Raw genomic sequence first — 14606 nt, 5'->3', positions numbered from 1 at the left:
GTATGGGTGGGTGGAACGAATTCATGTGTCTTTGGGGTGGGATATTTGCATATTAAGCTGACAACACCAGCTGGCGGGCACCAGTAGTCACAATGCAGGCTTTAATGCTGCAACTGCAGCCCACATAGTTTCAGGGACATTATTTTAGAAATCATCCTTGCTTGTTTATTCTTCTGGATGAAAATCATTACCAGTGTTTATTCCACAATGATATCTTGAAGAAACAAATAAAATAATGTGAATTGCACTCTACGAAAGTTGTCTGGTTGATCTCTCACTAGATCGGTGAGCCCAGGCCCACCTCATATTCAACCAGTGAAAATCAGGCAGCTCAGAGCACAGACAGACAGGAGTCTATTTTGCTGCAACTATAATTGTTTTGTACTGCACTTTATTTCCAGTGGATCAGTGAAGTAAAAATGTGGGCACTTCATTTATGTTTTAATTTGGGGTTAGAGACACCTGCATGTTATTCCCCATTGCCCTGACATGCAGGGTATCAAATATGAATTAAGACCATGTGAAATGAACAGTCAGAATTGATAAGTATTTGGAATGTTTTGAAAAGGGCACAGTGCTATTGTGTATTTTAGATATTTCTTATTTTCTTCTGCTGTTTCTTACGTTCTCATGAATCCTTGTGCCAACTGTTATAACTTATTGCTCACAGTTGTCCCCACACTATTATTGTCACTAATGGGAATTGCCCTATGTTTGGAAAAAGGGAATGAACAACGAAGAGTTGCTAGGCATATATGCTGTACAAAGATGTCTCTGCCCACCCTCTGATATCTTCGCATTTGCATGTAAAGGCAGAGAGAGTCTTCTTTGTTTTGGCAGGTGATTACTGCATAATGCAGCTTCTCTTCCTATGTAAGCTGGACCAGTAGTTCCAATTATACCATAAAATGCCTGATTAGCAGTAATATTGGGTGGAATTTTCCTGTACTGACTGTGGCGGGCGGAAGCGGAGAATTTAGTGGGAGGCCAAAAATCAGAAGCCCGCTGGCGTAAAAATAATTTACAATTCTCCCAATGGCGGGTTAATGGCAGGTCGAGTATCCAGCTGCTTAGCGGCGAGAATGCCATTTGCATTCATTACCATCTCATGAATGCTCATTAAAACAGCTTCTTGCCAGCTCACATGCCACCTTTCAATCTTACATCAAGCCAGTGGGAAATTACATTGGTCTGAATCTCATTTGAAAAAAAAGGGTGGCGTGCACACGGACCTCACTTCACTCACAACTTAGAGGTGAGTGCAACATAAACAGCCTACTTTCCATAGCGCTGCGCTGCTCTCATTGCGATGCAAGTGGAATGCCACACTGCTGGAGCTGTAGGGCTGGTCTGCTCTTGGTAGTTGCCTCCAGTCACAAGGACCGGAATTTTCCAGCACCCTCGCGGCTGGGCCGGGGAGCCATTGAAAGCTCCATTCACAATTGGCAGGACCAGAAGATCCCACCGGCGTGAGGGGCTGGAGAATTCTGGCCAAGGGCACCACTGTGCAATGGCTCTCAGGCAGAGCTCAACTTTCAGATACTGACCAGTATTGCGACCGGGGGCGGGTACAGGGGTGGTATGCTCCCAATAGGTGCCACCGTTGTCCAGAAGGACACCACTGTGCAGTAGTATTCAGGCAGGGCTGAGCATTCAGAAACCAGCACTTCGACTAGGGACAGGGTTGGGAAAGGGTGAATATACAGGGGGCAATGGGAAAGAAAGGCCATACAAGGGGTTGGGGACGGGGAAGGGTGAACAAACGAGGGGCAATGAGAAGGAAGGCTTTGCAAGGGGTTGGGGGTGAAGGGGGCATGATGGAAGGTGGGGGGAGGAAGACTTCGCAAGGTGGTGGAGGAGGAGGGGGAGGCAAGGAGTAGACCGAGGGGTGGGAAGCTGGAGCCCAACAAGTGGGTGGAAGGGATACCACATGTAAGAATGGGAGGGGATAGACACAGATTCAAGAATAGGAAAGTACTTGGGGGTTAATTTTGAAGGCAGGCAGTGTATCAGGGCAATGACAGCGATGTGAAAGTAAACGTCCTTGGTCTGGGGCTTCCAGTCAGGAGTCAGAGAGTCGAGACAATCCTGGGGCTCAGTGGAAAGCAGTCAGAGAGTAGGCTGTGAGAACCTCACAGTCAACAGTCAGACAAGTGCAGCGGGCCAAGCTGCAGGAGCACAGTGTACTCCCACTCCAGGAAGGGGGAAGCGCTGTGTGCTCAGTAGGAATAATGCTTAATCTTAATATTCACACCAGAAAATACATAACACTGATGAAATGAAAAATCCTCTTGTGCTCACAGTGCCTTAAACTTACATTTGTGAGAGCTGCGTCTTGGTGCCCCCACTAATCGCTGGCAGTGGCAATGGAGGCAGCCTGCTGACACTGCTGTCCTGTTGGCCCAGATGACCTTGATGGTCGTCCTCTGGCTGAAGGAGCCTGAGTAGCCACCACCATGGCTGGGCACTCCTCAGTCCTTGCGGCCTCATCAGATGCCACGGTCACTGGCAGAGGGGCAGAGGAGCTCCTGCCATAATCCTGTGAGGAGCCTGCAGAGACAACAGGAAGATCTTTCGCCAGCATTAGGTTGGTTTGGACCTCCCTGATTGCCAATGATGGATGGGCACCTAGCAAAGAGACTACGTGCCTCATCCATCTCTCACAATGTGAGGGCTTGCAGATCTGAGTGCAACCCCAGGAACCCCTGATTCTGTTCCTGGAGCTGCTTCTCTATGAGAGTTGGCACTCTCTCAATGGAGGTGGCTGTGTGCTTAGTGCTCAGGTCAAGCAGTGCTCATGCTCCACATGGATTCCTCCATGACAGACACCATGCCACGGAGACTCTCAGGGATCTCCACTAGATCTTCCCGCGCATCTCACTGGACATCCAGCATCTGCCACCTGATTGGCGACTCCAGAGGCTCATCATCTGTCTCCAATTCAGCATCATCCTGATCTCCAGCAATCCTCCAACTACTGGCACGCTGGGCACTCTATGCCTCCGCCAGCTCCTCATGTAAGTGTACTGTGCCCTCTCCACTGTGCATTAACATAGGAGCCAATGAACTAATGCCCACTGACATGCATGTATCTGTGCTAATCCCTGGTTCAGAGAGAGGGTGTGGCGCAGGTGCATCTTGGCTGTCAAGGAAGGGTCCTTGGGGTCCTGGAAGCCTCTGGAGGATGGCGCATCTGAGGGAGGAAGACAACATGTCAGTAGTATCAATCGCCACATAGTAAATGTGCATGCTAGGCGGGCTGGCGTAACAATGAAAAACTGCATCATAGTGTCATCGTGATTGGAGGATCAATGGGCACTCTTGCTTTGAACTTTTCACTTCAGATGAGACGACCCTACATTGTTTGCACTCTGCGCCACTCTCGCATCTGTCCAATGCACTTAACTTCCTCCGAGACCCTTGCCTTTCCATGACTGGTGGACCAAGATCCGCAGTGGCATTCCAGTTCTAGGGCATCCATCTTGTAGCTTGTGAGGGTGAGTGTATTGGGCACCCCACCACCATTCTTGTCCACTCAGTGGAGTTATGACTTCTCTTCTCCTGAAAGGGCAGATGAGAATTCATTACTGCTCCCTATCCCTGCAGCAACATCCCAGCCTGATCTAGCCCCACTGAGAACCAGGTTGTGGGACGCATCAGAGTAGCACACCTCACCCTTCTAATGCACTCAGGCCAAGCAGGCAGACCTCCCAGCCTTAGCCGGTGCAGCCTTCAGTGCAAGTTGGCACACACACACACACTTACAACCCTGAGCGCCAAGAGAAATGGCCACCTGTCAACGCACCCCCAAACAGTACCATGCCAACTCGGTACTCACCCTTGCCGAGCGCAGATCATTAAACCTTTTGTGGCACTGGACCCATGTGATCCACACCACGTCATGCCCACTCACCTTGGCTGCCACCTCTGGCTAGGCCTTCTTTGTGAGGTGCGGTGGCCTCTTCTTGCTATCCCGTGGCATCAAAATGTACCGCCTGGCATTTACTTCCTCCATTAGGGTGCTCTGGCACTCAGAGAAATGGGGGTCAAAGTGCCCACCAGACTTTCCCTCCCATCTGGCAGGCCCACCAGGTCCTGAGGCCATTACAACAGAACAGTTAGAACTGATTACATTTTGGGCTCCTCCCTAACACCTGGCAGCATTCAGGGAGCTACCGACTTTTTAAAACCACCACTGGGTCCCCATTGGACCTGGCACCCAACAAGCTCCTGCCCCTGCCCAGAACAGCAGCCATCTCAAAAGACGGGTTCCACGCTGGGCAGTTCTTAATTGGCCAGCCAGCCTGAAATCGCATTCCCAACATGATGTCGTCCGGGAGTGGATTCCACATTTACTTCCAGGCCCACCGAACTCACGTACCCGACAGGCGTGAAATTCAGGCCACATAATTACAATGCCTTCAGTCAACCAAGCCATTCACATAAACATAAAATGCATTTACAAAAGTGCAAAATTTTCAGTGTGGTGTGTCATGAAAATATAATAATTTTCATAATATTGTGATTTATTGTAAAAGTGGGTAATAGAGAGGTTTGGATTACTTTCTCTGTGTGTATGTGTGTGTGCTAGTGTGTGTGTGTGTGTGTGTGTGTATGTATGTGTGTGTGTGTGTGTGTGTGTGTGGAGGGGGGGAAGATTTAATTGAATTGGAGACAGCTGGTCTGGAGGTTGAGTTATCAAAAGAAGCTAGGTTTGAAATACTAAATACATAAACATGGCTGAAATTTTAGAATGTGAGGTGTGAGGAACATTTGCATTGTTAGATAAACCAGAGTAGTTTGAATTTCAAAGAGATGGTAAGATGTTACATCTAGCCAGAAGAAGCCAAGCCAAACAGTGTGTTTATTTTTCACAAAGGTTACTGATAAAATTAGCACTATGAAAAGATTTATATTATGAGAAAGGTAATGTTTCAAAGACGTATTGGAACAATGGAATTTGCAATAAAAAAGGAGAAACATATATAAAGGAGATGAGGCTATGTGTAATAGAAAAAGGCATTCTAAGATCTAACACAAGTGTGAAAAGCCTCCAGCCTCTGTGCATCAAGTTGCTATCTGTAGGAACCGAAAATGAGAAAACTAATTTTGAATGTGACTGTCCAGGGTATTGTGTCGCTTTGCCTGGGTCTGTTTAAATCTAGTTGTTTTCACTGTTGCCTTAACAGGGGTGTAACTGGAAACCAGGTTAATTAGAGGTTTTAGGAGTTATTATAACAGTAATTTGTAGACTTATGTATGTGTTTGAAATATTTTCTTTTGTTAATAAATATTTAATTTAGTTTTCTAAAAACCTCAGGAGGTTGCGGTAGTCTTATTACTTCTGAATTCAAGGCATGCATCTCGAAATAAAATACAAATTCCAAAACAGTTGTGACCGTGTGGTGAAGTTTCCCTCGTGAATTTGATCTGCCTGGCACAAATCATCTGCCAGGTCATAACAGGTGGCACACCTGTGACCCAAAAGTGAATTCAATATCACTTAATTTTCCCAACCTTAACACGATGCCTGGGTGCAGCCCCAACATCTGCAGCAGAGGTGGAGGCAGCCTGCTGACTGCTATGTCCTGATGTCTGCAATGACCTTGGTAGACCTCCTCTGGTGGCCAAAGGCCTGCAGAGTCCTAGCCTGATAAGGGTCTCCTGCTCAAGGGCAGATGCACTCTCCTCAGCCTGAGCTGCTGGAATAGATGGAGTCACAGGCTGAGGGGACTCTGAGCAGCAGGACACCCTTGGAGAATCAGGAGTGGAGGCCGCCCCGGGGGTGCACAGCTGATGTTCATCCTCCCTGTGGGTGCCCAAGGGCCCCACCCTGGCTCCTTAAGGAGATGGTTTGCCTGGAGGGAGGTCAAATTGCCTCATTCCCCTGTCGCTTACCCATTCATGGTGTCCACCAGGATGAGTGGACATGGAGCCCAGGGCCGAGCGCAAATCTGGCAAAATCTGCTGGACCAATGTAGTGATCGCCAACTTTCCCATGGTCATAGAGTCGTAGAGGTCCAAAGCACAGAAAAAGGACCTTCGGCCCATCGAGTCTGCGCCAGTCAAACAAGTACCTAACTATTCTAATTTTATTTTGCAGCACTAGGCCCATAGCCTTGTATGCCATGGGATCACAAGTGCACATCCAAATACTTCTTAAACGTTATGAGAGTATCTGCCTCTACCACTCTTTCAGGCAGTGAGTTCCAGATTCCCATCACCTTCTGGGTGAAAGAATTCTTCCTCACATCCCCTCTAAACCTCCTGCCCCTTACCTTAAATCTATGCCCCCTGGTTATTGACCCCTCCACCAAAGGGAAAAGTTCCTTCCTGCCTACCCTATCTGTGTCCCTCATAATTTTATACACCTCAATCATATCCCCCCTCAATTTCCTCTGCTCCAGGGAAAATAATCCCAGTTTATCCAATCTCTCCTCATAACTAAAACTCTCCAGTCCAGGCAACATCCTGCTAAATCTCCTCTGCACTCTCTCCAGTGCAATCACATCCTTCCTATAATGCGGATTCCAGCACTGCACACAATACTCTATCTGTGGCTTAACTAGTGTTTTATACAGTTCCAGCATAGCCTCCCTGCTCTTATATTCTATGCCTCGGCTAATAAAGCCAAGTATCCCATATGCCTTCTTGACCACCTTACCTACCTGTCTCGCTACCTTAAGGGGCCAGTGGACATGCACATCAAGGCCCCGCTAATCCTTGGTACTTCCCAAGGTCCTCCCATTCATCGTGTATTCCCGTGCCTTGTTTGTCCTGCCCAAGTGCATCACCTCACACTTATCTGGATTAAATTCCATTTGCCACTGATCAGCCCGTCTATATCCTCCTGTAATCTAAGGCTATCCTACTCACTATTTATCACCCCACCAATTTTCGTGTCATCTGCAAACTTAGTGATCAACCCTCCTACATTCAAGTCTAAATCATTCATATATACCACAAACAGCAAGGGACCCAACACTGATCCCTGTGGAACCCCACTGGAAACAGGCATCCAGTCACAAAAATACCCCTCGACCATCACCTTCTGCTTCCTGCCACTCAGCCAATTCTGGATCCAATTTGCCAAATTGCCTTGGATCCCATGAGCTCTTACCTTTGTCATCAGTCTCCCATGCGGGACCTTGTCAAAAGCCTTGCTGAAGTCCAAGTAGACTACGTCAAATGCATTGCCCTCATCTACACACCTGGTCATCTCTTCGAAAAATTCAATCAAATTGGTCAGACATGACCTCCCCTTAACAAAACCATGCTGACTGTCCTTGATTAATCCCTGACTCTCCAAATGTAGATTAATTCTGTCCCTCAGAATTGCTTCCAATAGTTTGCCCACCACTGAGGTTAGACTGACTGGCCTGCAGTTCCCTGGTTTATCCCTTCCTCCCTTCCTGAATAACAGTACTACATTGGCTGTCCTCCAGTCCTCTGGCACCTCTCCTGTGGCCAGAGAGCTATTGAAAATTATTGCCAGCGCCCCTGGTATCTCCTCCCTTGCCTCACTTGCCTCTTTCATTATAACACAGTCCTTCTGCCGGATTTCCATATCCACGTTATCTCTCTCACTTGTGAACACCGACACAAAGTATTCATTTAGAAACCTACCTACATCTTCTGGCTCCACACACAAATTACCACTATGGTCCTTAATAGGCCCTACTCTTTCCCTAGTTATCCTCTTACTCTTAATGTACTTGTAAAATAACTTTGGATTTTCCTTTATTTTACCTGCCAATGTATTTTCATGCCCCCTTTTTGCTCTCTTAATTTCCTTTTTAAAGTTCCCCCCTACACATTCCAGACTCCTCTAGGGCTTCCACTGTTTTGAGTCCTCGGTATCTGCCATAAGCCTCCCTTTTTCTTTTCATCCAATCCGGTATATCCCTCAACATTCAGGATTCCCTGGATTTGTTGGTCCCACCCTTTGTCTTTACTGGAATATGTTGGCCTTGTACTCTCCCTATTTCCTTCTTGAATGCGTCCCACTGCTCTGCTGCAGATTTACCTAAAAGTAGCTGCTCCCAGTCCACTCTGGCCAAATCGTATCTGCTCTTATTAAAATCGGCCTTCCCCCAATTTAGAACTCTGATTTCTGGCCCATCCTTGTCCTTTTCCATAACAACCTTGAATCTAACAGAGTTATGATCACTATCTGCAAAATGCTCCCCCACTGATACCTCTACCACTTGCCCGGCTTCATTCCCTAAAATTAAGTCCAGGACTGCCCCTCTTATAGGACCTTCTACGTATTGCCTTAAAAAGCTCTCCTGGATGCATTTTAAGAATTCCGTTCCCTCTAAGCCTATCACACTATGACTAGCCCAGTTAATGTTGGGGTAGTTGCAATCCCGCACTATTACTACCCTATTATTTTTACACTTCTGAAATTTGCCTACATATCTGCCCTTCTATTTCTCCCTGACTGTTTGGGGGCTTATGGTACACTCCCAGCAATATGATTGCTCCCGTTTTGTTTTTCAGTTCTACCCATATGGCTGCATTTGAGGGGCCTTCTAAGATGTCATCTGTACCACGAGGTGTTCACATATCGGCACCACTACAGGGAGAACACAGATGGACTCCTCCATCCTTCGCTCTAGTCTGCTGAGTGACTGCCAAATCTCTACCTGATGTTCCACCGCATGTTGTTGCATCTCCAGCATTGAGTTGGCGGCCGTTCGCAGAGGCTCATCATCTGACTTGGAGTGAGCAAATGGCTGGTCTCCAGCAGCCCTCCAAGTGCCAGATACCTGGGCTGTCCCTGCCTCTGAATGCTGCGGGGATCTGTCAGTGAGGTGTTCTCCAGTAGGTGAGTCAGAGCCTAATCTAGAGCTATACCCAACCGAGGTGTGTGTCTCTGGAGGGTGCGGGTGAGCACAGTGACGGTTCTTCCTCAGCTTCCTCTTCTGACATGGTCTGGGGCTCGGACTTATGGTGGGCAATCATGTGGATCTCGATCTGCTGGTGCCTGTAAGATAGAAAATAGGGTTACAGTTGGTGACCAAGAGGATTATAAGATTGCCTGTCACTCACTGTGATTTCCAGGATGTGATGAACTGATGGGGGTGTGATCCATACTAGATTGCTGAGACAATTTGATCTCCCCTTTCCCACAGTAACGATCCCTGTCCTCCCCAGCAATCTCAGCTGCAGCCTCCTCGAATTCACTGAGGACACTGATGTCGGCCATGTCTCCTCCAGTCTGCGCTGTTTCCCTTCTGTTCTGGGCAAGCTTGCCCTGGTTGAAAACAAAAGAAAGAAACGTGTTGAGCAGGGATGGAGCTGAAGTTGGGAAAGATGCATGCTAGCTGTATGTGGTGAGCCCTCCCAGAAGGGGCTGAGGATGGAGTGCGAGCAGCCTGATAGATGAGATGGTGATGATGTGAAAGTTTCCATGAGACAATCAGTGGTGATATGTGTTCCCCTCTAATGGTTTTGTGGGATCCCTGACGAGAGTAGGCCTTTGAGTTCATGACGCCATGATGAGAGTTTGATATTGGAGGGAGTAGAAGGATAGCTTACCCTGGCAGAGTGGATGAGATCATTCATCTTCTTCCTGCACTGGATGGAGTTTCGGGCACGGTTGCCAGCCATGCTTATCTACTCTGCTATGGCCTCCGAGGCCAGAGAGGTGAAGCTGGTGTGCTTCCTGGAGCCATCCCTGGGATACAGGAAATGCCTGTTCACTCGCACTCCTCTGATCAAGGCCTCAAGGGCCAGATGAGTGAAACAGAATCATGTCCCAGACTCTAACATCACCATCCCTGTCTATGTCTTGTCCACTGGCAGGACAGACCCAGATGATGTGGCAGCACTGTGATATACAGTCCGGAGGGAGTTGCCCTGGGGAATCCTCAACATTGACTCTGGCCCGCATGAAGTCTCATGGAATCAAGTCAAACATGGGCAAGGAAACTTCCTGCTGATTACCACTTACTGTCCCTCTTCAGCTGATGAATTAGCACCCCTCCATATTGAGCATCACTTGGAGTAAGCACTGAGGGTGGCAAGGGCACAGAACATACTCTGGTGGGGGAATTCAATGTCCATCACCAAAGGTGGCTCGGTAGTATCACCACAGACCAAGCCGGCAGAGTCCTAAAGGACATAGCTGCTAGACTGGGTCTGCGGCAGTTGTTGAGGGAACCAACAATGGGGAAAAACATACTTGACCTCATCCTCACCATCCTACCCATCGCAGATGCCTCTGTCCATGATAATATTGGCAGGAGTGACCACCACACACTCCTTGTGGAGGCGAAGTCCCGTCTTCACATTGAGGATGCCCTCCATCGTCTTGTGTGGCACTACCACCTTGCTAAATGGGATAGATTTCAAAGAGATTTAGCAACTCAAGACTGGGCATCGATGAGGCGATATGGACCATCAGGAGCAGCAGCAGAACTGTACTCAACCACAACTGTAACCTCGTGGCCTGGCATATCCCCCACTCTGCCATTACCACCAAGTCAGGGGATCAACCCTGATTCAATGAAAAGTGTAGGAGGGCATGCCAGGAGCAGCACCATGTTAATATGGAAATCACCTTGTTAAAACCAATTGCTAGTTAAACAGGTGATGGGCATTGATTATCCCATCCAAATAGAAGAAAAAGATAGAGCTGGAACACTTTGTGTGGAAGCTACTTGGAAGTCAGTAGCACTGAGGCATTGTCTTGAAAATAAACCAGCTTAAAGCAAAAGACCAGCCTGGATTTAATGCTTCCACCACAACCTCTTCTTCTGATTAACACACCAGGCATACCTAAAATTGATGTGTCAACCTGGTGAAGCTACAACACAAGGCTACTTGTGTGCCAAACAGCATAAGCAGCAAGTGGTAGATGGAGAGCTAAGTGATTCCACAACCAACGGATCACACCTAAGCTCTGCAGCCCTGCCACATCATGGCATCATGAATGGTGGTGGACAATTAAACAACTCACTGGAGGAGGAGGCTCCACAAATATCCCTGTCCTCAATGATGGAGGAGCCCAGCATATCGGTGCAAAAGGTAAGGCCGAAGCATTCGCAACAATCCTCAGCCAGAAGTGCAGCGTGGATGATCCATCTCGGCCTTCTCCGGAGGTCTCCAGCATCACAGATGCCAATCTTCAGCCAGTTCGATTCATTCCATCTGATATCAAGAAACAACTGAAATCTTGCAAAAGATATAGGCCCCGACAATATTCCAACAATAGTACTAAAGACTTGTGCTCCAGAACTTGCAACACCCCTAGCCAAGCTGTCCAGTACAGCTACAACGCTGGCATCTACCCGGCTATGTGGAAAATTGCCCAGGTATGGCATGTCGACAAAAAGCAAGACGGATCCAACCCGGTCAATTACTGCCCCATCAGTCTACTTTCGATCATCAGTAAAGCGATGGAAGGGGTCATCAACAGTGCTATCAAGCAACACTTGCTTAGCAATAACCTGCTCACTGACGCTCAGTTTGGGTTCCGCCAGGGTGACTCAGCTTCTGACTTCATTGCAGCCTTGGTTCAAACATGGACAAAAGAGCTTAATTCCAGAGGTGAGGTGAGGCAGCATTTGACGGAGTGTGGCATCAAAGAGCCCTAGTAAAACTGGAGACAACGGGAATCAGGGGGCAAACTCTCCGCTGGTTGGAATCATACCTAGCACAAAGGAAAATGGTTGGAGGTTAGTCATCTCAGTTCCAGGACATCACTGAAGGAGTTCCTCAGGGTAGTGCCCGAGGCCCAACCATTTTCCGCTGCTTCATCAATGACCTTCCTTCCATCATAAGGTCAGAAGTGGGGATGTTCGCCGATGATTGCACAATGTTCAGCACCATTCACAACTCCTGAGATACTGAAGTGGTCCATGTCCAAATGAGCTGGACAATATCCAGGCTTCGTCTGACAAGTGGCAAATAATATTCGCACCACACAAGTGCCAAGCAATGAACATCTCCAACAAGAGAGAATCGAACCATCGCCCCTTGACATTCAATGGCATCACCATCGCTGAATTGCCCACTATCAACATCCTGGGGTTTACCATTGACCAAAAACTGAACTGGACTAGCCCTATAAATACTGTGGCTACAAGAGCAGGTAAGAGGCTAGGAATTCTGCAGCAAGTAACTCACCTGACTCCCCAAACCCTGTCCACCATCTACAAGGCACAAGTCAGGAGTGTGATGGTATACTCTCCACTTGCCTGGATGAGTGCAGATCCAACAACACAAGAAGCTTGACACAATCCAGGACAAAGCAGCCTGCTTGATTGGCACCCCTTTCACAAGATTCACTCCCTCCTGTCATGAAGCTATTAATGTATATAAGGTTATTGGAAATTACTTTTTGTTAAATAGAGGTTTGATCTGTGCGTGTTAATTGGGTTAAAGCCAGCTAGCTTGGGTGCTTTGATGTATAGTAGTTTTGAGATGAAAACACAAGTAGAGGTACATTTGCATTTTGTTGAAAAGAGCATTCAAGAAGAGGAGTGAAATCTTGCACCTAGCTAGGAGAGACCAAGCAATATGTTTATATTATTAATAAAATTGGTACTATGAAAGGAGTTCAAAGGGCCTGGTGATACAATGAGAATTTACATTCAAAGAGAATTGCTGGGTATAACATAAAGCAGTTTTGTGTGTGCAGAGCAGAGGCATGTAGCATCAAAGCAGCTGTAACCCTACAACTGTCCGCAAAGGAATTGAAAGGAACCTCATTTTGAATTTGTAAGGCGAAAATGCTTTGCCTGACGTCTGCTTAAAGTCTATGGGTTATTGTTGCCTTAGTGGAGATTAGTTTGGGAATTTGTTAAAAAGTTATGATAGTAGTAATTAGTAGCCATGTGTATGTGTTTAATACCTTGTCATAAATTAATAAATGTCTCATTTAGTTTGATATTAAAAAACTCTCGCAAACTGGTGGTCATATTCCTGAATTTTAGAGCTGCAACTCAAAACATACCAATTGAAAATATAGGTTATGACAATTGTTTAAAGTTCCCTCTGGGATTTTAAATAACTCAACCTTTAAAAACTGCTGTGTCATAACACTCCACCATTGAAGAACAGTGGCAGCATTGTGTACCATCTACAAGTTGTACTGCAGAAACTCACCAAGGCTCCTTAGGCAGCACCTTCCAAACCCACGATTGCTACCATCTAGAAGGACAAGGGCAGCAGATACATGGGAACACCACCATCTGGAAGTTCCCCTCCAAGCGACCCACCATCCTAACTTGGAAATATATCGCTGTTCCTTCACTGTCGCTGGCTCAAAAGCCTCGAACTCCCTCCCTTACAACACGTGGGTGTACCTGCACCACAGGGACTGCAGCAGTTCAAGAAAGCAGTTCACCACCTTCCCAAGGGCAATTAAGGATGGGCAGTAAATGTTGGCCTAGTCAGAGATGCCCACATCCTGTAAAATGAATTTAAAAAGTGCTCCATGCGTCAACAAAATCTGCATCAGAAGTTAAGCAAATGAGCCAATCTCAGATAAGTGGCCAGAAATAAATGTATTTCTATCTAAAATTTGACATTAATTATTCCAATCTAGACTGCACCAATGTTAGAAAATATACAGTTTGGACTACAGTTGCAGGAAACCAACATTTCAAATCCCACTTTTAACTGACATTCACAATCATGCCTCTCTGGCAGTCAGAATTTACCTGCCCTGCAATGAAACAAAGTGCTCGAAAAACTCAGCAGGTCTGGCACAATCTGTAGAAATGGAAACAGAGTTAACATTTCGAGTCCAATGTGACTCTTCTTCGGAACTCAAGCACTTCTGTTTTTATTTCAGATCTCCAGCATCCACAGTACTTTGCTTTCATTTTAGCTGCCCTGCAGTTGGAAGGAGATCAAAATCTCCTGCAAGCAGTCTCTTTTCAGTACTAAGGTGCACCTCTTTCTCACAACAGCTGCTCGGACCTCCAAATGATTGACCAAGGATTAAAATGTGAGGAGGTTCATGGGGAGCATAAGCATCAGTACAGAGCAGTTTGTTTCTGTGCTGTAAATTGTTTACAATTCTACATGATTACATTGTGAGTCAAAATATTTCTTGTTGGTGGCAATGTATTTCCTATACTCAAAAGACTTAAATGGATGGCAGGAAAGAGGTTCCAAAAATAAAAAGCAAGAGTGAATAAAAATCTTCCGGGCACAGGACATTAAAAAAAGATTCTCCTCCAAAGGATCAGTAAGACAAGGTCCCACATGGGAGACTTATAAAGAAGGCAAAGGCACATGGGATACAGGGTAATTTGATAAGGTGGATTCAAAATTGGCTTAGTTGTAGGAGGCAGAGGGTGATGACAGAAGGATGCTTTAGTGACTGGAAGCCAGTGTCCAGTGGCGTACCACAGGGATCTGTGCTCGGTCCCCTATTATTTGTCATTTATATAAACGACATAGATGACTATGTGGGGGGTAGGGTTAGTACGTTTACGAATGACACAAAGATTGGCCGGGTGGTTAACAGTGAGGTTGAGTGTCTTGGGCTACAGGAAGATATAGACGGGATGGTCAAATGGGCAGATAAGTGGCAGATGGAATTTAACCCTGAAAAGTGTGAGGTGATACACTTTGGAAGGAGTTAT

At 46.7% G+C, this 14606-nt stretch overlaps 1 protein-coding gene across 1 annotated transcript in view; it reads right to left on the bottom strand.

The window, feature by feature from the left end:
* Positions 1-14606, bottom strand: part of cfap53 (cilia and flagella associated protein 53) — a 68244-nt gene that overhangs the window by 39093 nt on the left and 14545 nt on the right. The gene's annotated exons all lie outside the window — the stretch shown is intronic.

The sequence above is a fragment of the Cetorhinus maximus genome, chromosome 1 (assembly GCF_964194155.1).
Source record: "Cetorhinus maximus chromosome 1, sCetMax3.hap1.1, whole genome shotgun sequence".
NCBI lineage: Eukaryota > Metazoa > Chordata > Chondrichthyes > Lamniformes > Cetorhinidae > Cetorhinus > Cetorhinus maximus.
This window is presented reverse-complemented; position numbering and strand designations above follow the sequence as displayed.